We start from the raw sequence: 23,409 nt of genomic DNA, 5'->3' as shown, positions 1-23,409 counted from the left end.
TTAAGAAAAGGACAGAAGGAGGGTAAGCGAGCTTTAAGGGCAACTGGCATAATGTTTGCAGCTGCTGAGGAATAATTCTAACTGGAATAATAACTGTACATTGTATATTGTATATATAAAAGCCCGGGCATTTTTGTTAAAGTATTCTTTTATTCATATGTTAATATGTAAATATGTAAATATAAAAACTGCCATTGAGGTGTATGTCTAAGGGAAAGAAATTTGCCCAGGCATATTATCGGCTCATCAGGTTTAAATGTCCTCAGTATAATTATCAACAGGCAGTTAATTTACAGTGGTCTGATTTTACTTGTGTATCTATATATTGTGGATTTTGGAGGGATTGGGATTGACTAGTAAAGAGCTTCTAGGAAAACAGTGGAATATTAACCACTGTAGATTACAATAGGAAAAGTTCAAAGCAAAGAAATCCCGAGGAAAAGCCCTCTAGGATGTATACTAACATATTGGAGGGATATAGTGGGGTGAGAGGGTACAGAAAGTAAAAGAACTCTTATCAAATATTGTAATCAATGGTGGCCACTTTATAAACTAGAGGATGGAGCGGAGTGGCCCCTAAATGGAACTATTAATTAAAACACCATATTACAGTCAATGTTGTTTTTGTGGAAAGAAGGAAAATTGGATGAAATATGGTATATTGATTGATATGTTGTTTCAGTATCTGGGAGGGAAAAGGTATGGAATTAAGTTGGACTCTGACTGAGCCTTTGGTGCTGGTATTAGAAAAGCACTGGCTGGAGAAAGATAAAGGAAGTTTTAAAAGGGTTGCTGAAGGTGTTAAAAGGTGTGGTATGTAGTATTTAACAGAGCTGTTTGAAATTGAATGAGCAGGGAAAGGTGATGTAGGCATTATCTAAGTAACAGTCTAGAAGTTTTGGTGTATTTGCATATTTGCTGTGCTGTTTGTTCAGTTTCCCAAGCATCGGGGAGGGGGGAACAGCCTGCTCCACCAGGGGCCTCTCCAGCAGCCGCAGGGGGGCTTCGGTTCCAGCACCTGGAGCGCCTCCTCCCCCTCCTTCTGCACTGACTTTGGTGTCTGCGGGGAGGTTTCTCGCTCTCCCAACTGCTGTTGAGCAGCAGGTTTTTGTTTGTTTCTTTGTTTGTTTGTTTTCGTGGATGTGCTCTCACAGAGGCACGGACTGTATTGCTCATGGCTTGGCTCTGGGCAGCAGTGGGCCCCTTTGGGGCCAGATCAAATTGCCCCTTATCTACCACGGGGAGGTTTCTGGGTTTTTCTCATGGGGGCTGCCACTGCAGTTTCCCACTCCCACACCCCTCACACCCCCCGAACCCTGCCATCAAACCCAATACACTGGGGCAGTTAAGTCATTACTGACTTGTAAAGCATCAGGGATTAAATTAACTAATGAAACCCTAAATGTGATGGGGGTAGAAGGTACTGGGATAACAGTGCCACTTTTGGGGAATACTAAGCTGAGACCAGGGGATAAAATGATCACTGGGCAATTGTTGTATGTATCCAAGGCGGATACTAACTTGTTGGGAAGGGATTTGATGATTAAATTGGGCATTCAAATAGTAAATTGATAGACTGGAATAACAGTGTTATGAATGGAGTGCTCTCAGGCCCTGAGAGCAAACATACATGTATATTCACCTCTGACTGGAAAGACCCTGAAATGGGGGCGGAAGCAACAATATAGGTGGACAATTTTACCTCAGGGGTTTACAGGGCCACCTATCTATTTGGGTAAATTCTAAAAAAAAAAAAGATTTTGGAGCAATTACAACCTCCCAAGAAGGTATTAATGTTACAAATATGTGGATCATTTTAAGGAAAATCGATACTCCCTGATGGAAGAGAAATGCTGAATAAAGTGATAATGAGGCAAATATTAACTGTTTTACATCAGAAGAGTAATTGGGAGGTGCAAGCAATGTGTGATGTTGTTCTAAGAAAGCATGTCTGTGTAGAAATATATACTTTAGGGAAGCACACATGCAGAAGATGTACTGTATGTCAAAGGGTAAATAAAAAGGTCTTCTGTAACCTTTCTAGAGGGGGACGGGAGCCAGGGCTTTGACCTTTCCAAAGTATACAGGTAGACTTTACTGAGTTACTTGTTTGTCCTAATTGACCACGTGACTGAATGGGTGTAAAGCTTTACTGCAAGGATTAAAGCAGGCCTTAGAGATTGAGTGGGATTTTCACAGCCCCTGGCACCCCTCCTCTTCTGGGAAGGTAGAGCGAATGAATGGTGAAATTAAGAAACAACTAACAAAACTTATGCTGGAAACTAAGGCTTCTTGGGTAAAATGCTTACCCCTTGCACTGTTAAACATATGGATGCAGTCCAGAACTGATGTAGGAATTTCTCCTTTTGAAATGCTATATGGTATGCCCTATGATTTGGAATTGCCACTTGATCACCCTCAATTCTAATTAAGACTTGGAAAGAGACTTTTTTTTTTAACACCACGATGGGGAAGGCCCCTATGTTGTTTTGCTTACTACAGAAACAGCCGTCCGGACTGCGGAGAAAGGATGGACACATGCCAGCCGTGTTAAAGGACCCATCTGTGACGAGAAGTGGGAGATCGCTCCAGGAAACAAAGACCTGGAGCTCACATTGCGACAAACTCGATAGGTACCGTGGGTTAAGGTAGAGGCTCTCCCCTGAAGAACACTACTGCTGCCGAGAAGAACTAAAACCTCGTAGTTGGCTGCAACCCAACTGACGAGTGAGGCAGAGGAGTGAATAAGTGGGGAAAGAAATGGGCCTCAGCCATTCCTATCGGTATTTGGGGGTTCTCGCAGTGATTTCATCCTGCATAGCTGTCGTGGTTCCGCTCGAGTGGGCAGCCGAGCTCCACCACAGCCGCTCTCTCACTCCCCCTCCTCAAAGAGGAATGGGGAGAAAATATGTGAAAAGGGCTCAAGGGTTGAGATAAGGATGAGAAAATCACGCAATAATTATTGTAATGGGCAAAACAGACTCGGCATAAGGAGATAGTAAGATTTATTGCCTATTACTAACAAGCCAGAGAAGTGAGAAAACGAAGGAAAAAACAAACCAAAAGCACCTTCCCCCCCATCCACCCTCTTCCACCTCCTCCCCCCGAGCGGCGCAGGGGAACGGGGGAATGGGGGTTATGGTCAGTCTACAGCACTTCTTCTTTGCCGCTCCTTCTCGGTCACTCTCGTCCCCTGTGCTGTGGGGTCCCACCCACGGGATGCAGTCCTTGATGAACTGATCCGGCGTGGGCTTCCCACAGGCAGCAGCTCTTCCAGAACTGCTCCAGATATGGGTCTGTACCACGGGGTCCATCCCTCAGGAGAAAACTGCTCCAACCTGGCTCCCCTACGGGCAGCAGCTCCTGCCAGATCACCTGCTCCTGCGTGGGCTCCTCTCCACGGGCTACAGGTCCGGCCCAGAATCTGCTCCAGCAGGGGTCTTCCACAGGCGGCAGCCTCCGTCGGTGCAGGGCCACCTGCTCCACCGTGGTCTCCTCCACGGGCTGCAGCGTGGAACCCTGCTCCACCGTGGTACTCCATGGGCTGCAGGGGGACATCCTGCTTCACCATGGTCCTCACCACAGGCCACAGGGGACTTCTGCTCCGGCGCCTGGAGCACCTCTCCCCCTCCCTCTACACTGACCTTGGTGCAAGGCTGTTCTCTCGCTCCCTTGACTCTCCCGGCTGCTGTGTGGCGCAGCGTTTTTTCCCTGTCTTAAATATGCTCTCACAGAGGCGCAAAACAACATCGCTTATTGGCTCGGATCTGGAAAACAATGGGGCCCTTCCCAAACATGGGGCAGCTTCTAGATCTTTCTCACAGAAACCACCCCTATGGCTCCCTGCTACCAAAACCTTGCCACGTAAACCCACTACAATAGCGACTCAACACCACCCCCAATAACCTTTTAAATGGACTTTAAGTCGATTCGAAGATCAACAGGTTATTGCAACCCAGATAACATCGGGGGGGCTAAGCTTTACTTCTACACTATGTCAGCTGATCTCGAGGCCCCGATGCTGGGAATATATGGGATTTTATTTCTGCCCAAGTTCTAACCCGGGAAAGGGGTACTGTAAATGCCTGAACGTGTATTATTGTGCATACCGGGGGTGTGAAACCATTGCTACAGACTGGACACTCGGGGCTGGTCGGGATAAATTCTTACAAGTAGGATATGGGCTGCAAGGTTGTAACCAACAATTGGATCCTTGTTACAGGTGGTGAGGGCATGGTATAGGGTATACAGGAACCTTCCACAGAAATAAAGAAATATGCAAGGTTCTATATATAAATATAACAAACTTGGATGATACTAGCTGGGTACTAGGAAAAATGTCAGATTTTACGAACACGGAACAGATAGGGGAGGACTCATACTAATAAAGAAGGAAAAACCCGAGACTTCCAAGGTAGTCGGGCCTAATAAAGAGTTAATAGGGGAAGGTTTGGTTGTCCAGACTGTAAAGATACCTGGGACTGCCCAACCTACTACAGTGTTTTCTAATAAGTTGACAGAGTTATCCTTTCCCACACTGCTTCCAAGCATTGTGAAAAAAGAAAGGGGTTGTACCTGAGGAGATAACTGAAGGGTGTTGGCTATGTGTAAGTGTTAAGCCCCCATATTCAAATTCTTCCAAGTGCAGTTGGGGTCAGGAAATCGGGATAACTTTGACCCAAGTTATGGGAAAAGGTAGATGTATCGGCACAGTTCCAAGAGATAAAAATGATCTGTGCCATGCCACTGAAAAAAAAAAAAATGTACCAAACACACAAATGGTTAATTCCTGTAAATAACACTAGGTGGGTATGTTCATTGTTGGGAGTCACTCCTTGCCTATCTTTAAAATTGTTTAACACATCTCATGATTTTTGTGTTCAGGTGGTCACAAGGATTCTATACCACAATGAAGAGTATATGTATACCCATCACACAGTGGCTGAATACCATCTGGTAAAGATCATACTGGGGTGGTAAGGGATACAATGACTAAATTGCCGGAAGGATTAGAAAAACGCAAAAGGGAAAATGAGACTCGTCAGAATTGGTATGAATCCTGGTATAATTACTCACCTTGGCTTGCTACCCTGCTATCAACCATAGCAGGGCCCCCTTGTTGTTACTTATATTAACACTGACTTTTGGACCATGTATATGGACCAAGTTAGGTGCGTGTGTCGATCTGCTTGAGGGTAGGAAAGCTCTGCAGGAGGATCTGGATAGGCTGCACCGATGGGCTGAGGTCAACTGCATGAAGTTCAACAAGGCCAAGTGCCGGGTCCTGCACCTGGGGCGCAATAACCCCAAGCAGAGCTACAGGCTGGGAGAGGAATGGTTGGAGAGCTTCCAGGCAGAGAAGGACCTGGGAGTGATGGTGGATAGTCGGCTGAATATGAGCCAGCAGTGTGCTCAGGTAGCCAAGAAGGCCAACGGCATCCTGGCTTGTATCAGGAACAGCGTGACCAGCAGGGCTAGGGAGGTGATCGTCCCCCTGTACTCAGCTCTGGTGAGGCCGCACCTCGAGTACTGTGTTCAGTTTTGGGCCCCTCGCTACAAGAAGGACATCGAGGTGCTTGAGCGGGTCCAGAGAAGGGCGACGAAGCTGGTGAGGGGCCTGGAGAACAAGTCCTACGAGGAGCGGCTGAGGGAGCTGGGCTTGTTCAGCCTGGAGAAGAGGAGGCTCAGGGGTGACCTTATCGCTCTTTTTAGGTACCTCAAGGGAGGCTGTAGCGAGGTGGGGGTTGGCCTGTTCTCCCACGTGCCTGGTGACAGGACGAGGGGGAATGGGCTTAAGTTGAGCCAGGGGAGTTTTAGGTTAGATGTTAGGAAGAACTTCTTCACTGAAAGGGTTGTGAGGCACTGGAACAGGCTGCCCAGGGAAGTGGTGGAGTCACCATCCCTGGAAGTCTTCAAAAGACGTTTAGATGTAGAGCTTAGGGATATGGTTTAGTGGAGGGCTGTTAGCGTTAGGTTGGAGGTTGGACTCAATGACCTTGAGGTCTCTTCCAACCTAGAAATTCTGTGATTCTGTGATTCTGTGATATTCAATCAAGTAATCGCAATTGTGAAAAGTCGATTAGAAGCTGCTCATCTTATGCTTGTGCGTGCTAAGTATGAATCTCTTGAGCAGGAGGAGGACAACGCAGAAACTTTGATGCTCAGCAAGCAGATATTGCAAAAATTCAATGAACAAAATATGTTAGAAAAAGAAAAAGGAGGAATTGTGATAAATTAGTAGGGGTTTGTTCATTGTCCTTGAGAATTTAAAGAATCTACTGAGGAGATAAGGTTTCACAACTCACGGCATTGTAACATGGGGACAAAGCAAGACATCCTGTTTTGCCCCCACCTGAACACAAGCACAACGCATGATCACCGGAGGAAGAATAACGACCCCCAACAACAGACTGCGCAGTCTCAGGACAGGTCTCGACAAGTCGACAAGTCGACAGGTCTCGACAGGTCTCGACAAGTCTCGACAAGCCGGAACTTCAATGCTATAAAACAGCGACACTGGAAAGGGGAAGTTGCGTGCCGTGGTGGAGCGGAGACTCCCCAGCCGCCCAGCGCTGTTTTGCTTGTGTCTGCTTACTTGATTAATAAAATAATTTCAATAGACCAGTAAATTGTGTGGTCTAACTTATAACAATTTGGTGCCGTGACTCGGATGAAGGCAATCTGATTGAAAGACCTTTGGAGGGGGCGCCCCGCTGATTTCAGCGGCCTTTGCTAGGACTACTTTCATTCAAATCCTTCACCGACGAACCCAAAATTAGACACAGGCAAATAAAACCGGTAAACCCCAGGCAACCTTTGTGCACGAAGCCCGAACAAAGACCCACGGGGTGGGTAAGTATAGGCCGGTGATCCGTTCGGTTGGGGTTGGGTATCCCGGAACACAACAAACGAGACGTCCAATTGCGGACGAAGCGAGTGTGGACCCCTCGGTAGTGCGGTTCCCACATCCCGCGAGGGACTGGGCCACGAAAAGGGGGAAGCGATCCATGTGTGTGTGTGTGAAGGTGTTCCGGAAGATGGGACAGAAGAAGAGTAAGCCTTCTGGTCCCATGGGTGGGGTAACGTCTGATGTTAGGTTACCCCAGGATTAATGATTAAAAATTGGCAGGATTCCCCTTTTAGGCGGGGAAGGAATAAAGTAAAAATGATACGTTATTGTGTTGAAGTTTGGGGTGGTAAACAGATTCGAGGAGACCACCTTTACTGACCTGTATTTGGGTCTTTTGAAGATTGGGTTTGTCAGGTCTAAATATTTATGTAAACTCAAAGGAACCCTTTAGTCTGGAAGAAAGTAAGTATGCACACCTCTGGATAAATTCAGATACAAGGACGCATCTATATCCTCTAAAATAAAAAGGAGGGCGGGATAAAAAGAGATAGGACTTAGAAGTCCCGACACTGCCCCCGCCCTATATTCCACCGCCCGCACCAACGGCTCCCGTCCTTAATGGACTCCCCGAATTAGCTAATCCAGGAGAACTGGAATCGGATCATGAAACACAGGGGCCACTTAAATTTCATGCGATTACTTCAAATTTCCCGCGTCCCCCCGCGATTCCGCGTCTCACCGCGATTCCTTTTTCCGCGTCTCTCCGCGATTCCGCGTCTCACCGCGATTCCCTTTTCCGCGTCTCTCCGCGATTCCTTTTCTCACCCCGAGGCCGTTGCCCAGGTCAGTTAGTAGGGTGTTTCAATGCTTCTCTCTGTGCGGTGGTCGGCTTGCCGTGTGCCTCGGATCTCTGTCCCGGCGCCGCTCCGATGTCCCGGCGCCGCTCCGATGTCCCGGCCTCAGCCTGTTCGGGTCTCAGCCTGTTCGGGCGCCATATGTTGCAGGAAGCACGGCCGAAAGCACGACAGACACCAGTAGAGTCAGATCATGCTCCATTTTATTGCCCGAATAGCCTAACTTTTATAGAGAACTTAACAGGGGTGGACAGTGTTTCACACAAGATTATTGGTCAAAAGCACTCAGCCAAACAGCTACAAGAAAACAACCCCACCTGCAAGAAAACAACCCCCTTGTGATTAGCAGTCACATAGACCTTGTCCTTGAGGCCAGCTACTGGTAACGATATTTTCCTGAATTCCTCAATTGGGCGATGTGGGAACACTGTCATGGGAACTTCTCATAGTTGCCCTGGTAGCTTGGTTTGCTCAGCTACAGCAAGCCATGGGATTTTTGCTGTTTCAAGAAATCCCTCAACAATTCCCCCTTCTTCTTTTGAGCAAACCAAGCCCGACACAGCAGTTTTACAAGTAACTCTTTAGCTATACTTACAACACACAACGATGATTACCACCACCATAAACCAAATCCTTAATCCCCTTGTGATTAAACCCAGCAACCATCTACACTTTGTTTCAAACAAGTCAGTGAACCATTGATTGAAAGGATTGATACCATATTGAATCTTTCTCATGTGCTCTTTCAGGAAAGTAATGGATTTGTGAATTGACTCATTATGATCAGAAAGGTTTAAACAGTACATTCCCTTAAAGTCCTCACACCCATTCCTTTGAGCCAAAAGCAAGATGTCAATAGCAGCTTGATCCTGTAAAAGCAGATGTCGCAGACTATTTTGATCTGGTAACATCTCCTCAAGTATCTCTGTTGTGGCATAGGCTTGCCTCTCGGCCCAGCATACCAATTTTTCTAAGTTGTTACATGTGGCCGCAGATGCCACTCCAGGCACTGAAATTGCTAATGCCGCTCTAGCTGCAACCCCACACAATTCAACATTATCATTGCAATCCAATGCAAGCAATGTCCATTGTCATGTCTGGTGATCTCACGCAACTGTAACAAGCTAGGAGCAAATACAATGAGTTTATCTATGTAACATGGACATCTGATAGCATTTGCAGGGATACCTTGCCAGGCCCCATCCCCACAAATCAGAAGCACATCAGGAGGTAAGGCCAAAGCTGTACAATTGTTCCAAACACTGTAGTTGTTACCCCTTGTCTCCATGCTATAAACCCCTAAACCCTGCTTAGCAGCGTCATTGCAATCACAGGTGTTATTTGTGTCTTTGTACCAGTATGGCCTTTTCCAGGTTCCTGTAGCAGGAATCATCTGATATCCACAGCTACGTTCACTTTTGTAGCCACCTTTCAGGTTGATACACATTTGACTACAGATACCAAGGTTTTGACATTCATCAATGTCTCCACAGTTTCTCTTGTCTATAAACTCAAACCCAGCTGGACAGTCACATTCATTTATGATGCATTCCTCCAAGGGCTCATCACCCCAGTCCTTGCAGTGTCTCTGCTGGTTACACACTTTATTGATATCTATGCATTCTCCACTTCTGCACTTGAATTTGCCAGGTCCAGAGCACTGAATAACATTGTTACAGTTTGCTTCATCAGTGCCATCCAGACAGTCTCTCACACCACTGCACTGCCTACTCCCATGGACACAGTTCCCATCTTCACATCTGAACTGGTCTGGCCTGCAGGTCCGAGAAGGGCAGTTAATTTCATCACTTCCATCCTTGCAATCAGGATCTCCATCACATCACCACTTCTTGTGGATACATTCACCTGAGCCGCACTGCACCTCACTCGTAGAACACTTCACTGGAGGTGCAGGCTGGCGGACACACTGCTCCAAAGATTCATCCGAGTGGTCGGAGCAGTCAGCATCATCAACACACACCCAGCTGATAGGGATGCAGGTAGAACTCTTGCACTGAAACTCATGAACACCACAGGTAGGAGGTGCACACTCCAGCTCATCACTACCATCACTGCAGTCATCTTGAACATTGCAGACAAAGCTTTTGGAAATACATTGCCCACTACTGCATGTGAATTCTGCTGCACTACAAGTCACAATGCCACAATTCTCTTCATCTTCTCCACTGTTGCAGTCCTTTTCACCATCACATTTCCAGGACACTGGGATACACTGGGTTGACTGAGGACCACAGCTGATTTCATTTACCCGGCATGTTCTCATATGACACAGCTCAGCACTCTCATCAGACCCATTTTCACAGTCCGGATCCCCATCACACTGCCATCTATTTGGCACACACTGACCACTGTTGCACACAAAGTCAGATTCAGCACACGTCTTCTTCACACAAGCACTCTCATCACTGCCATCTAAGCAGTCTTCACATTTTGCTCTAGCACCGTCGGCAGCAGTGCACAGGCCGGCGAGGGCGAGCAGCAGGCAGAGTGCCCCGCAGCGCGGCAGCACCCACCGCCGCCCTGCACCTGTGTCACTTATACTGCTCCTATTACCCATGCTGTTAGTGTCAGTGGCATCCTCCTGGTACCGTTTCTGTCTTTGTCGCCCCTTACTCTCCCCCTTTTCTTTTTTACCACTGACCATTCACCACAAATGGATGAGACACATGATTACTAGTTAGGAAAGAGAGTGTAACGTCTGCTATACGGCTGCAGGCCGTGCCAGCTGCAACCCTAGAAGCTGTTTGTGAACGAGCCTGACTGACGGTGGTCATTTGGCGGTGTAATCTGCGTCTCTGCTCTCCTGCCCTGCAATAGAGCTAAATCGTCATTAATAGTCTGTAGAATGTGGCAACCCCACGGAATGTTATCCAGAAACATAGTTATAACACCGATCTGGGGACGAATAGTCTTTTTTTGCATTGCAAGATGACTTCTTATAAAAAGAATGCCAGAGAGAAGCAGCAAAGCCGCTGCTGCCGCTGTCTCCATGGTTACGTCAGACAGGCTGCAGGGTCCTGATCTCCGCCCCTCTGCTCTGTGCCGACTCGCCACACGGTGAGGGTCGGCCGCCATTGTCCACTGACGCCTCTGGTCTCCCGTAGCAACTCGATCTCGGATGGCCCGTATCGCACTGCGATTACTTAAATTTCATGCGATTACTTCAAATTTCCCGCGTCCCCCCGCGATTCCGCGTCTCACCGCGATTCCTTTTTCTGCGTCTCTCCGTGATTCCGCGTCTCTCCGCGATTCCCTTTTCCGCGTCTCTCCGCGATTCCGCGTCTCACCGCGATTCCGCGTCTCTCCGCGATTCCTTTTTCCGCGTCTCTCCGCGATTCCGCGTCTCACCGCGATTCCTTTTTCCGCGTCTCTCTGCGATTCCTTTTCTCACCCCGAGGCCGTTGCCCAGGTCAGTTAGTAGGGTGTTTCAATGCTTCTCTCTGTGCGGTGGTCGGCTTGCCGTGTGCCTCGGATCTCTGTCCCGGCGCCGCTCCGATGTCCCGGCGCCGCTCCGATGTCCCGGCCTCAGCCTGTTCGGGTCTCAGCCTGTTCGGGCGCCATATGTTGCAGGAAGCACGGCCGAAAGCACGACAGACACCAGTAGAGTCAGATCATGCTCCATTTTATTGCCCGAATAGCCTAACTTTTATAGAGAACTTAACAGGGGTGGACAGTGTTTCACACAAGATTATTGGTCAAAAGCACTCAGCCAAACAGCTACAAGAAAACAACCCCACCTGCAAGAAAACAACCCCCTTGTGATTAGCAGTCACATAGACCTTGTCCTTGAGGCCAGCTACTGGTAACAATATTTTCCTGAATTCCTCAGTTGGGCGATGTGGGAACACTGTCATGGGAACTTCTCATAGTTGCCCTGGTAGCTTGGTTTGCTCAGCTACAGCAAGCCATGGGATTTTTGCTGTTTCAAGAAATCCCTCAACACCTGATGACCTCATCGTTAAGAGTGATGTTATCACCAAACACGAGGCTTTCCAACCCCCATCGCCACACTCCCACATCTCCCCCTTCTTTATTAATATCAACCATTTTTCTGACACGAATTACCACTCCATATATAACAACTTCAACATCAACGGAGCCCTTGATAAAACTATTAATTGGTCCCCATAAAGAGGAAGTTTTATTTTTAGTGGACACAGGGGCTGAAAAATCCATTATTCAAAAACTTCCAAAAGGAATAGAAGAAGGGAAGACTTATATGTCAGTAGTAGGGGCAAAAGGAGAGCCTTTTAAGTTACCTGTCTTGAAAGATGTGGAAGCAGAAACAGAGGAGAAAATTTGTCTTAATGATTTACTTTTGCTCCCTGAAGCAGAGTACAATTTACTAGGAAGGGATTTGATTTTGAAATTAAACTTGAGCATTCAGAGCCAATGCGACAAATTGAAGATTAAATTATACACTTTAACACAAAAGGATGAAGAAGTCATTAACCCTTCAGCGTGACAGATCAAAAAGGAAGTGCAGTTTTATTCGGTTGTTGATTGGTGGTGCCCAATATATGGGCCCGGTGGTGTATCTTGTAATCCTATTTTGTTCTTAAACATTTTGAGCATGACAAAGAGGAAGGCAGGAGTGTTATCTAAGTAACAGTTTAGAAGTTTTGATATATTGGTGTTTGGTCATCGGAGGGGGGGCCTGACTGATCATCAAAGTGGTAGAACGGAGAGACTCACTTCTTTGGTAGTTTGGGCTTGAGTCCTGGGAATTTGGTAAAATGGGGGGAGAGCAAATTTATTTAGGAGGATTGTAAAAAATAAATAAATAAATAAAAAGGAATGGGTAATGTTCAGAACAAAGGTGTTTTAAAGAAAAGCCCTGTTGGTTGCATATTGGCACACTGGAAGGATATTGTTGGAACTCTGAACACAGAAAGTAACAGAACTCTCATTAAGTATGGCAATCAATGGAAGCCACTATATAAGCTTGAGAATGGAGCTAAATGGCCACTCTATGGATCAATTGATTATAACATTATAACAGTGTTATATATGGAGGGGTAATTCGTGTCGAGAAAATGGTTGATATTAATAAAGAAGGGGGAGATTTGGGAATGTGGCCATGGGGGTTGGAAAGCCCCGTGGTTGAGATAACATTAGACTCTTAACGACGAGGCCATCAGGAATATAAAAGAGTTTAGAGGGAACAAAGAAGGGTGATTCAGGAGACTCCATGCAGTCTGGGATTTCTTGTTCTCCAGCTGGTTTCTTGTTCTCCAGCCGGTTTCTTGTTCTCCAGCCGGTTTCTTGTTCTCCAGCTGGTTTCTTGTTCTCCAGTCGTTAAGGCATGGAAGTTTCTGGGTGTTTGCTGTTGTTGTTACATTCAAAGTTGTTTGACCAATGAAAAGTTGTTTTGAAAAGAACTGCTGTGGAGAGAAGGGTATAAGAGGGGAGCCTACCCTCAAGATAAAAAAGGCAACACAATGAAGTTACATCAATAAAGAAGCAGGAAAAAGAAGTGAGGAGGAACAGGCTGTCAGAATGGAGACCAGGACGGGAACAGGCAATTTGATTGCCTCATGAAGATAGGTTCGGCCAAACTCAGCAAACCGCTCAGAGAAGCTTGTACAGAAAGTCGCTGGAAATAGGCAAACTGGAGCTGGAGAGAAGCTCGAGCTGAGAGAAGCGGACCTGTGCACACAACTGCCTCTCGCTGGTAAGCAGTTGCGCATTATGGGGAATCATACGTCCTTAGGAACAAAGACTGTCCTAGTAACCTTACAGCTTATTCTCCTTATTAACAATTGGACAGTTGATGAGTCTGAAATATGGGACTAAACTAAGGTCAAGGTGTGGGACTCTGCAACTAGAAACGACAAGGTTGCAGTGGGATTGCTCGGCACCTGGCGAGCAGTCTCTGAGGCCTTAAAGAGCCATGTGGGACCACAGTCAGAAATGTGTGGTTTGCCAGATAGTGAAGGAGTTGTGGGCTCCTTTACTGATCCGACTGCTACGCCATGGGCCCCTCTGCTGCTACAGCCATCAAAGGCTTTTGCTGTTACGCCCCCTGTTGACCTGAACGTGCCTTTTGACCCAGGCCTATTGGCCTTGAAAAGGAGATGGATATGCTTTTCTTCGATCTGGGAAGAACGGGATACATAAGGCCTGAAGACCGAGTTGCTTGACAACTTAAAGCGAGACATATTGTTCAAAAGGAATGGAAAATGGAGACTTGTATGTAATCAAGAAAAGGAGTGGAAAATGGAGACTGTAAAGTCATTGAACTTAAAGGATTGTTTGTTACCTTTTCTGATTGTACATATGTTTAGGTGTACTCGAGTTTAGTATGTAAAGCAATGTTCTGTATATTTAGAATGTTTGATGTTCTTTTGTGTGTGTTGGTGGAGCGTAGACTCCCCGTGCACCCAGCGCTGTTTACTTGCCTTTTATAACTTTTATAGCTTTTATACCTTTTAGAAATATTTGTTTTATAAATATTACAAAATTCAGATTGAGTTGAGACCTCATTTATAACAACAGTATCCTGCAATTAATGTTGTTTTTGAGGAGAGAAGGAAAATGGGATGAAGTGTCGTACGCAGATGTTTTTCACCCTCCAAAATCATCTGGAGTGGCAAAGGGACTGTGGAATGGTGCCACCACAGGACCCTATGTTACTCGCCCTTGAGCGAGAAAATAATAAAGAACTTAAAGGTAATTTGAAGCGGTGCTGCTCAGCATGTAGCGTTGGACAAAGATGTACTAAAATAAATAAAGCCTGCCAGGCATCAGAATAAGATCTAACTGATTTGCTTAAGCCTCCCTCTCGATCACAGGAACAGGATGCGGACTCAGATAGAACCTCCACTCCCCTGGATAGCCCTGTATCCTCCTGTACCAGGAAAAAAACAGCTCTAGCAGTCTTACGATCACCTCTCCTGGAGGCGGTAGGGTCAGATGGTGGGACGATGCTAATTAAGGTACCATTTTCCACCACCAATTTAGAAGCATGGAGAAGGTTTGCTAAGGATTACAGAAATGATTTGGTAAGTGTAGCCAAACATTTTCAGTTTATTATAAAACAGCATAATCCTGATTGGAGTGATGTGCAGTTATTATTAGACTACATGACTGAGATGGAGAAGCAACTAACTTTAAAAACTGCAGGAGATTTGGCTGAGAATTAATATGCAACTACTGGAGGGGATGTTAAGGAATATTTTCCTCTTCAGGATCCAAAATCGAATGCAAATAGATCTGCAGTTATGGAGAGGTTACAGGCATATCGGAGTGGATTTCAAAAGGAATGGAGAGAGCCATTCCCAAAACCATAAATTGGTCAGCACTATATGCAATCAAACAAGGTCCCTCCAAGTCACCATCCAAATTCTTAGATCGACTAAGGGATGTGATGCACCGAACACACCGCTGGATCCTGGGTCAGAGGTAGGAATACAATAGTTAGTCTCTTTGTTTTGGGGACAGTCTACAAGTGATATTAGGTGCAAGCTTCAGAGGCTGTGTCCCACAGAAAGCAGAAACCTAGAAGTATTGCTAGATGAGGCATGGAGAATGTTCAGTAATAGAGAAGAGAATTATAGACAAGGACAATGAAGGGTGGCGGCGGTTGTTAGAGAGGATGAAGAGAGGAAACCTAGACAAGGACTGTTTTGATTAGGCAGGGACCAGTGTGCGATATGCAAAAGATATGGCCACTGGAAAAATGAATGGCCAGAAAAACGGAAAGGCAAAGGGAAAGGATGAAACAACCAGAAAGGAAGAACAGTGGCCTATGTGAAGGAAGACTGACGGGGACCTGGGGAATCCACCGGTTATAATGAAGCTAGAGAAGAAGCAAGAGGAGGTAGAATTTTTGGTTGATACAGGGGCAATGTATTCAGTCTTAAACCAAGCCTTGATGCCCCTGAGAAATTATTATAACGTGGTAAAAGGGGCAACTGGCCAAAGTGAGAAGGTATATTTTTGTGAACCTTTGAGATATAAATTGGGAAAACAATGGGGCATCCACAGCTTTCTGTACATGCCCAACTCCCTGAAAGCACTATTGGGGAGAGATTTATTAGAACAATTGGGTGCAACAATTAAATTTGAAAAAGGAGAGATTACTCTTGAGGTCAATGATCAGTGGTATATCCAAATAATGAGTTTGTCCTTAGCAAGTGCTCCTATGGAAGGAAGAATCAGCAAAGAAATTATAAACCAGGTATGTCCTGGGGTATGGGCCACCGATGTACCAGGGAAAGCAAAAAATGCTCCATCTGTCGAGGTCAAACTTAAGGAAGGACAACAGCTGATAAGAATCTAACAGTTATTCCCTGAGGAAGGAAGATAGGGAAGGAATTTGACTGTTAATAGAAAAATTTTTACTACTGGGGTTACTAAAGGAATGTGAGTCCAATTTTAACACTCCCATATTACCTGTCCATAAACCTGATGGGTCATACCGTGTAGTCCAAGACTATAAATAAAATAACTGAAGACATTTACCCAGTAGTGGCAAATCCATACAGTTTGCTGACTGTATTGACACCTGATCTAACCTGGTTTACTGCTTTAGACATGAAGGATGCCTTCTTTTGCTTCCCTCTCCATAAAGCCAGCCAGAAAATATTTGCATTTGAATGGGAAAATCCTAAAAGTGGGCGTAAAACCCAGCTCACTTGGACGGTATTACCACAGGGGTTCAAAAACAGCCCTACCATATTTGGTACTCAACTTGCAAAGGATCTTGAATCCTGGGGAGCCCTGCCTGGGGAAGGGAAGCAGTTACAATATGTGGACCATATCCTGATTGCCAGCAAGACAAAGGATGATTGTATGACTTGGACGGTGAGTCTGTTGAACTTTTTGGGACCAGGGATACCGGGTATCCAAAATGAAGGCTCAAGTGATGCAGTGTGAAGTGATTTATCTGGGCTATGAAATCAGTGCAGGACAAAGGACTTTAGGACAGGCCTGGAAAGAAGCAATATGCCAAACTCTGAGACCGCAAACAATAAAGGAGTTACGAACATTCCTGGGAATGACTGGGTAGTGCCGACTATGGATCTATAACTATGGGTTGCTTGTTAAATCTCTATATGCACTAACAAACACCGAACAGAAACACCTCGAATGGGATAAGGAAACCACACAAGCCTTTGAGATGCTAAAAAATGCCTTGATGTCGGCCCCAGCCCTAGGACTTCCAGATGTGAGTAAGCCGTTTTTCCTTTTTTCCCATGAGAAGAAGGGGATTGCCCTGGGAATACTGGCACAAGATCTCGGCCTGTATCAACAAGCAGTTTCCTACTTTTCCAAGCAGCTGGATGCAACTGCAAAAGATTGATCTGGATGTTTGCGAGCAGTTGTGGCTGTAGTGCTAAACATCCAGGAAGCTCAAAAATTCACCCTGGGCCAGAAAATGACTGTGTTGGTGTCCCATACAGTATCTGCAGTATTGGAAGCAAAAGGTGGACACTGGCTTTCCCCACAAAAGTTCTTGAGATACCAGGTTATAATGGTAGAACAGGATGATGTGGAGATAGTAGTCACTAACATTGTCAATCCAACCTCTTTCCTCAGCAGAAACCTAGGAGAACCAGTGCATCATGACAGTCTGGAAACCATCAAGGCAGCATATTCGAGTCATTCAGACCTGAGAGACAGCCCTATGGAGAATACAGAAAACAGGTTCACTGACGGAAGCAGCTATGTCCTAAGCAGTAAAAGGCATGCTAGATATGTCATCACCACTAGCTGGGAAGTGATAGAGTCGGGACCTTTGCCCATAAACACCTTGGCACAAAAGGCAGAAATAATTGCACTGACCCGCACCTTGGAATTGGCCCGAGGCAAAGTTGTGAATATCTATACCAATTCAAGATATGCTTTTGGGGTCATACATGCACATGGAGCAATCTGGAAAGAGAGAGGATTATTGAACTCACAAGGAAAAATATCAGGCATGCAGAGGACATCCTGAAACTATTGGAGGCAGTCCAGCTCCCTTAGAAAGTGATGATTATGCACATTAAGGCACAACAGAAAGTGAACTCAGAGTTGGAAAGAGGAAATGAGCTGGCAGACAGAGAGGCAAAACAGGTAGCAAAGGTAAAGGTAAAAACAGAAGGGGCTTTGATCCCTGATGGGCGAATCTCTCTAGAAGATAATCCAGAATACACTAAGGAAGATCAAAAGCTTATCACAGGATCATATAATAAAGAAGGGTGGGCTCACACTCCACAAGGGAAACTGATTATTTCCTCCTATTTAACATGACCCCTGATAAGGGAAGAACATAGGAAGAGGCATGGGGGGCAGAGTCCCTATACATGTATAAGCACCTGACTAGAGACATTGTAGCTAGAAGTTTATACACCACTGTGAGACAAGTGACTCGGCAGTGTGATCTTTGTCTCCAGACTAATCCCAAGAGCACCCCCAAACCGGAAATGGGCCAAATTGGGAAGGGCAATGGGCCTGGGCAACAATGATTGATTTTACAGAACTTCCAAGAAAATGGGGGTATCGATGTTTATTAGTATTAACTGATACCTTTTCAGGTTGGCCAGAGGCATTTCCCACCAGGACAGCCAAGGCTCGGGAGGTAGTTAAGATATTATTACAAGAGATAATACCGCATTTTGGGGTTCCAGCAACCATGTCTTCTGATCGAGGACCACACTTTATCTCAAAAATGGTACAGGAAATCAGTTGCGATTTGGGCATAGACTGGCAACTTCATACTCCATATTGCCCTCAGTCTAGTGGCCAAGTAAAAAAAATGAAACACTTAATTAAACAGCAGATTGTGAGGTTGGGGCAAGAGACTAGCTTGACCTGGCCTCAGTCCCTTCCCTTGTCTCTCTTGCACATATGAACTAAGCCAAGAGCAAAGGAAGGACTAAGCCCTTTTGAGATCTTGTATGGACGACCTTATAGAATACAGAAAGCAATGTCCACACAGGCTGGGGATGAAATCATGACCTCTTATATGGTGGCATTGGGCAAACAACTCAGTAAAATTGAGAAACACGTGGCTGGGACTTGAAGTAGGGGTTTGGATAGTCCAGTGCATGATATACAACCTGAGGATTATGTGTATATAAAGTCTCTTGCAGAAAAGACCCTAGAGCCACGATGGGAAGGACCATTCCAGGTACTCCTGACAACTTTTACTGCAATCAAAATTAAAGACCAACCTGCCTGGATTCACCATTCTTGAGTTAAGAAAGCTCTCACGTCAGGATGGACGTCAAAACCAGCTGGAGGATTGTGGCTACAATTGTGACGCTCACAGGACTGCAAGATGCCACACAGGACTATGAAAAATGGAAAAAACACAGTTTGAGGCAGAAAGTAGAAAATGGAGAGTATTTTTTTCAGGGACCAGGGGATAAAAATAAGTTAGTAGGGAAGAGGGAAAAGAATTTCCTAAAGTAGATAGAAAAGGGGGGATTGAAGTAAGAAATTGGTGCTAAAGGGATTTCTATAGGTACTGTAAACTAATCAGGACTGAGACAGGAGGGCTCCAGAAGATAAGGGATTTCTATAGGTATTGTGAACTAATCAGGACAGGACTGAGACAATGGAAATGATTTCCCAGAACTCACTGTAATAAAGACCACCCTTTCGGGGAAAGGTTATGAATATGTATAGGCGATCCCTTACCTGTGAAACCCCTTCTGTATAAATACAAGATGAACTACTGTGGTGGGTGCGCATGACTGTGGTGGAACTACCCCCCGTGCTGCCCAGTGCTGAATAAATATACCTACTTTGCAACTTTACAGGTTGTGGAGTCTGTTTTCCACAAGTCACTTTTACATCTTATGGCAGTATGCTAATTATAAATGAAAAAGAATTGGGTGGGTGCATGACCCATTTATTGATGCCTACTGTTATTAATCTTCTATGGATAGCAGTAGTATCAATATGACTAGTTTCTTGCTAAGAACAACCTAATTATTTCAGCAATATGTTGGTGAATATTCCTCCTCCATTCAAAGCACAAAAATCCACCACAAATCCCACTGTGTATCAGTTTTCTCTCCTCCAAGCGCTGGATCATTTCCATCTTTACAGTTCCAGTACAGAAATACCTTCCAACTTCAAAGAGGTTTGTTAAGTAAGTTTCATCCATTCATCTTACTCTTACATCATTTAAGCCCAAATCCACTGTACTGGGTCTGGCTGGAATGTTAACTTTCCCGGCAGCAGCCCATTCAGTGCCGTACTCTGTACTTGTAGCTGGAACAGCAGTGTTATCACACCAGTGTTGTGTCTACTGCTGAGCAGCAGTGGCACAGCATTGGGCCTTTCTCTAACCCTCCTAGGGGGTGGGCAAAAAGTGAGGAGAGAAACATCACTAGGGCAGCTGACCTAAACCAATCAAAGGGATATTCCATACCATGTGGTGTCACACTCAGCAATAAAAGGTGGAAACAAGAAGAAGAGGGGAGGGGTGGGCTCTCGTTGAGAAGACGTCGGTCCTCCTCTCGAACACCGGCTGCGTGCGTTGAGGCCTTGCTTCAAGGACGTGGTCAATCATCGCTCATTTGTGGGAAGTAGAGAGTAATTTCTTTCCTCTGCACTTCCATATAGCTTTCATTTATTTTGTTTGTTTGTTTTCCTCCCTTTTTCCCCTTTTCCCTTTTATTTCCCCTTAGTTAAATTGTTTAGTTCATGGTAGTCTTTATTTAATTATTATAATTATTTCCCTTTAATTAAATTATCCTTATCTCAACCCGTGAGTTGTTCTTTGCTTTACTTCTCCCCCTCCTTATCTAAAGGAGGGGGAGTGCCCCCTCCTTATCTAAAGGAGGGGGAGTGAGAGAGCGGTTGTGGGGTTTAGCTGCCCAGCACGGTAAAACCACCACATCCACTCATTTTCCTGAGAAGATGGATCTGATTACTTCCTGATCAAGATTCTACATTCTTAGAATATAAGATCCCAATACATAAATATGCATTAGCCAGTGCCTCCTTTGGTTCTTTATATAAATGCTCATTGCCTCAGTTATCAGATTTTCTAATTGGAAAGCAAGCAGTAAATTTAAATGCCTCCATAGTACTCTGACTCTTCACTTGAAAATCCTAAGAAGCACAGAAAAGAAAAAAACTCCCGATTCAAAACATCATCTTCAGTGCAGTACACAAATCTCTACAGTCATGCTAACTTTCTCCTCCTACCCAAGGAAGATGCAGAATGAAAATTTTAAAAGACAATATGAAAATGGTCCCCTTAAAAAAAATCTTAAATCTAGTGGTTTGAGCACTAGAAGTTTGAACAGTAGGCTTGAAGTAAGAAATAGATGCTAAAGGGTTAACTGTAGAACTATAGCAGATCTAGAGAAGTCACTCAATGCTGATTTTGCAAGTTTTAGGTAACACAGATGTATACTGTAAATCAATCACAAGGACAGGAATAGGTAGGGTACTTACCTGAGGTAGGGAATATCAACACAAAGACCCTAAAAGATAAGTGAAGAAAAGACTTTATATCAGCAAGATAAGGGAAGAAAAGACTCCATACACACAGATAATAGAAACTGGCTTGGCCTGCTGAAGTCTGTAAATGAGAGGAAGGGCCAAAAGTTTAACAGCAAGGAAGACTTCTGGCCTTCATCAAAAGACCAACAGAGTACACTGGATGACCACCCAGAGAACTCTAGCGCACATGCTAAAGGAACCTATAGGAACCTATGTTAATGATTCTTCAGTGAAATGAATATGTGTATATCCCATCAATATAAGCACCCTGGTAATAACCTTTGTTGGGCAAGTTAGGAGGAGTGATCCTCCTTGCACCCAGCGCTGCAATAAACATACCTGCTTTATAACTCTCCTCGAGTTGTAAAGTTTGTTTCCATGTGTCAGGCTCAACACTCCTTATCACAGTAGACTAAATAAGAGGTTGAACTCATGCTTCCCATTTCCTCGATCAGTGACTGCACAACAGTCCCATGTTTAGAATAGACAGACAACCATTTCTCAGCTACAGATAGTTCCAGAGTTCCCAAGACTGCATAAAAAAAATCAGGAAGGGACCCTGAAACCTGATAAATCAATGTTTCTGCCCAATACATGGGCATGGCTGTCTCAACCATGAGATACCTACTTCTCTGCATGACTTAAGACATATGATTCCACTTTAGGACATAGATTCTAGTTTTATTTATTTATTCTAGTCAAGCTTCGCAGCAATCACCTACTAAGGGCATTTAGACAGAAAGTAGTTCTACAAAAAGCAAAGGGTTGCATAAATTATTTTGTGTACTGACCTTGACCTACAATGAGTTCATGTACAGGTACCTGTAATATATAGCAATCTCTTAGCAGAGAAGTTCCTAAAGACTTGGTACAGAACTTTTTACAAGAGGAATATAGAAAGAATGCCATCCAGGGGGACTGTGACAGGCTTGAGAGGTGAGCCAATGCAAACCTCATGAGGTTCAAAAAGGCCAAATTCAAGGTTCTGCACCTGGGCTGGGGGAATCCCAAACCTGAATACAAGCTGGACAATGAGCAGATCAAGGACAGCCATAAAGAGAAGGCTATGGGGGTATTAGTGGATGAAAAACTGAATATAAGCTGGCAGTGTGCACTTGTAGCCCAGAAAGCCAATTGTAACCTGGACTGCATCAAAAGTATAGCTAGCAGGTCTAGGGAGGTGATTCTCCCCCCTCTACTCCAATCTCATGAGACCCCACCTGGAGTACTGCATCCAGCTCTGGGGCCCCCAACACAAAAAGGACATGGACCTGTTAGAGCAGGTCCAGAGGAGGGTCACGAGGATGCTCAGAGGTCTGGAACACCTCTCCTATGAAGACACACTGAGTGAGTTGAGGTTGTTCAGCCTGAAGAAGAGAAGGCTCTGGGGGGACCTTATTGCAACCTTTCAATACCTAAAGGGGGCTTATAAGGAAGATGAAGAATGAGGAGGCATGAGGAATGAAGAAAATGAAGGAAGTCACTTTTCATTTAAGTGTTTTAAGATGACCAGATGTACTAAAAATACAAACTTCCCTAATGACATTTCACATATTGAATGTGTATATATAGCAGATACACCAGAAGAATGTAGATACAAAGAAATGTCCTAAAAGTAAATTAAGCTGAAGCTCCTACCTCATCCACCAAGAACTGTTTGACAAAGACTGCTCTTTCAAATTGAATCATTCAGTGAAATTAAATACTCAACTTTTTTTTTTTTTTTTTAAAAAAAGCATTTTCATTTTTTTGAAATTTGTTCTAATGATTTAGTCTTCAAACGTAGATTTTTATATAAAAATGGGATTAGTGGAACTGTTAAACTTGTTTATAAGGGAATGTTGCAAGCTTGCTTATCTTTGCTGACAAGATGCACAAAAGATTTATTTAAAATTTCAGTTATATAGAATCATAGAATAATTTAGGTTGGAAAACACCTCTAAGATCATCCAGTCCAACCTTTAACCTAGCATTGCCAAGTCCACCACTAAACAATGTCACTAAGCACTACATCTACACATTTCTTGAAGACCTCCAAGGATGGTGACTCAACCACTTCCCTGGGCAGCTTATTCCAATGCCGCATAACCCTTTCAGCGAATAATTTTTTCCTATTATCCAACCTAAACCTCCCCTAGAGCAACCTGAGGCCATTCCCTCTAGTCTTAGTGCTTGGTGCTTGGGAGAAGAGACCGATCCCCACCTCCCTATAGGCTCCTTTAAGGTAATTGT

The 23,409-nt window shown here is 44.9% G+C and overlaps 1 protein-coding gene and 1 pseudogene across 2 annotated transcripts in view; both read right to left on the bottom strand.

Annotated features, from left to right (window-relative positions):
* Positions 1 to 23,409, bottom strand: part of LOC311220860 (ceramide transfer protein-like) — a gene marked incomplete at both ends in the record, with an annotated part of 108,357 nt that overhangs the window by 40,088 nt on the left and 44,860 nt on the right. The gene's annotated exons all lie outside the window — the stretch shown is intronic.
* LOC311220837 (very low-density lipoprotein receptor-like) lies at positions 7,695 to 10,282 on the bottom strand (annotated as a pseudogene). Its single transcript has 2 exons — positions 9,060 to 10,282; positions 7,695 to 7,830 (listed from the first exon to the last, which is right to left on the bottom strand). The product of its transcript is annotated as a very low-density lipoprotein receptor-like (transcript).

This window comes from Netta rufina (genome assembly GCF_964035555.1).
Source record: "Netta rufina genome assembly, chromosome: W".
Classification (NCBI taxonomy): domain Eukaryota; kingdom Metazoa; phylum Chordata; class Aves; order Anseriformes; family Anatidae; genus Netta; species Netta rufina.
This window is presented reverse-complemented; position numbering and strand designations above follow the sequence as displayed.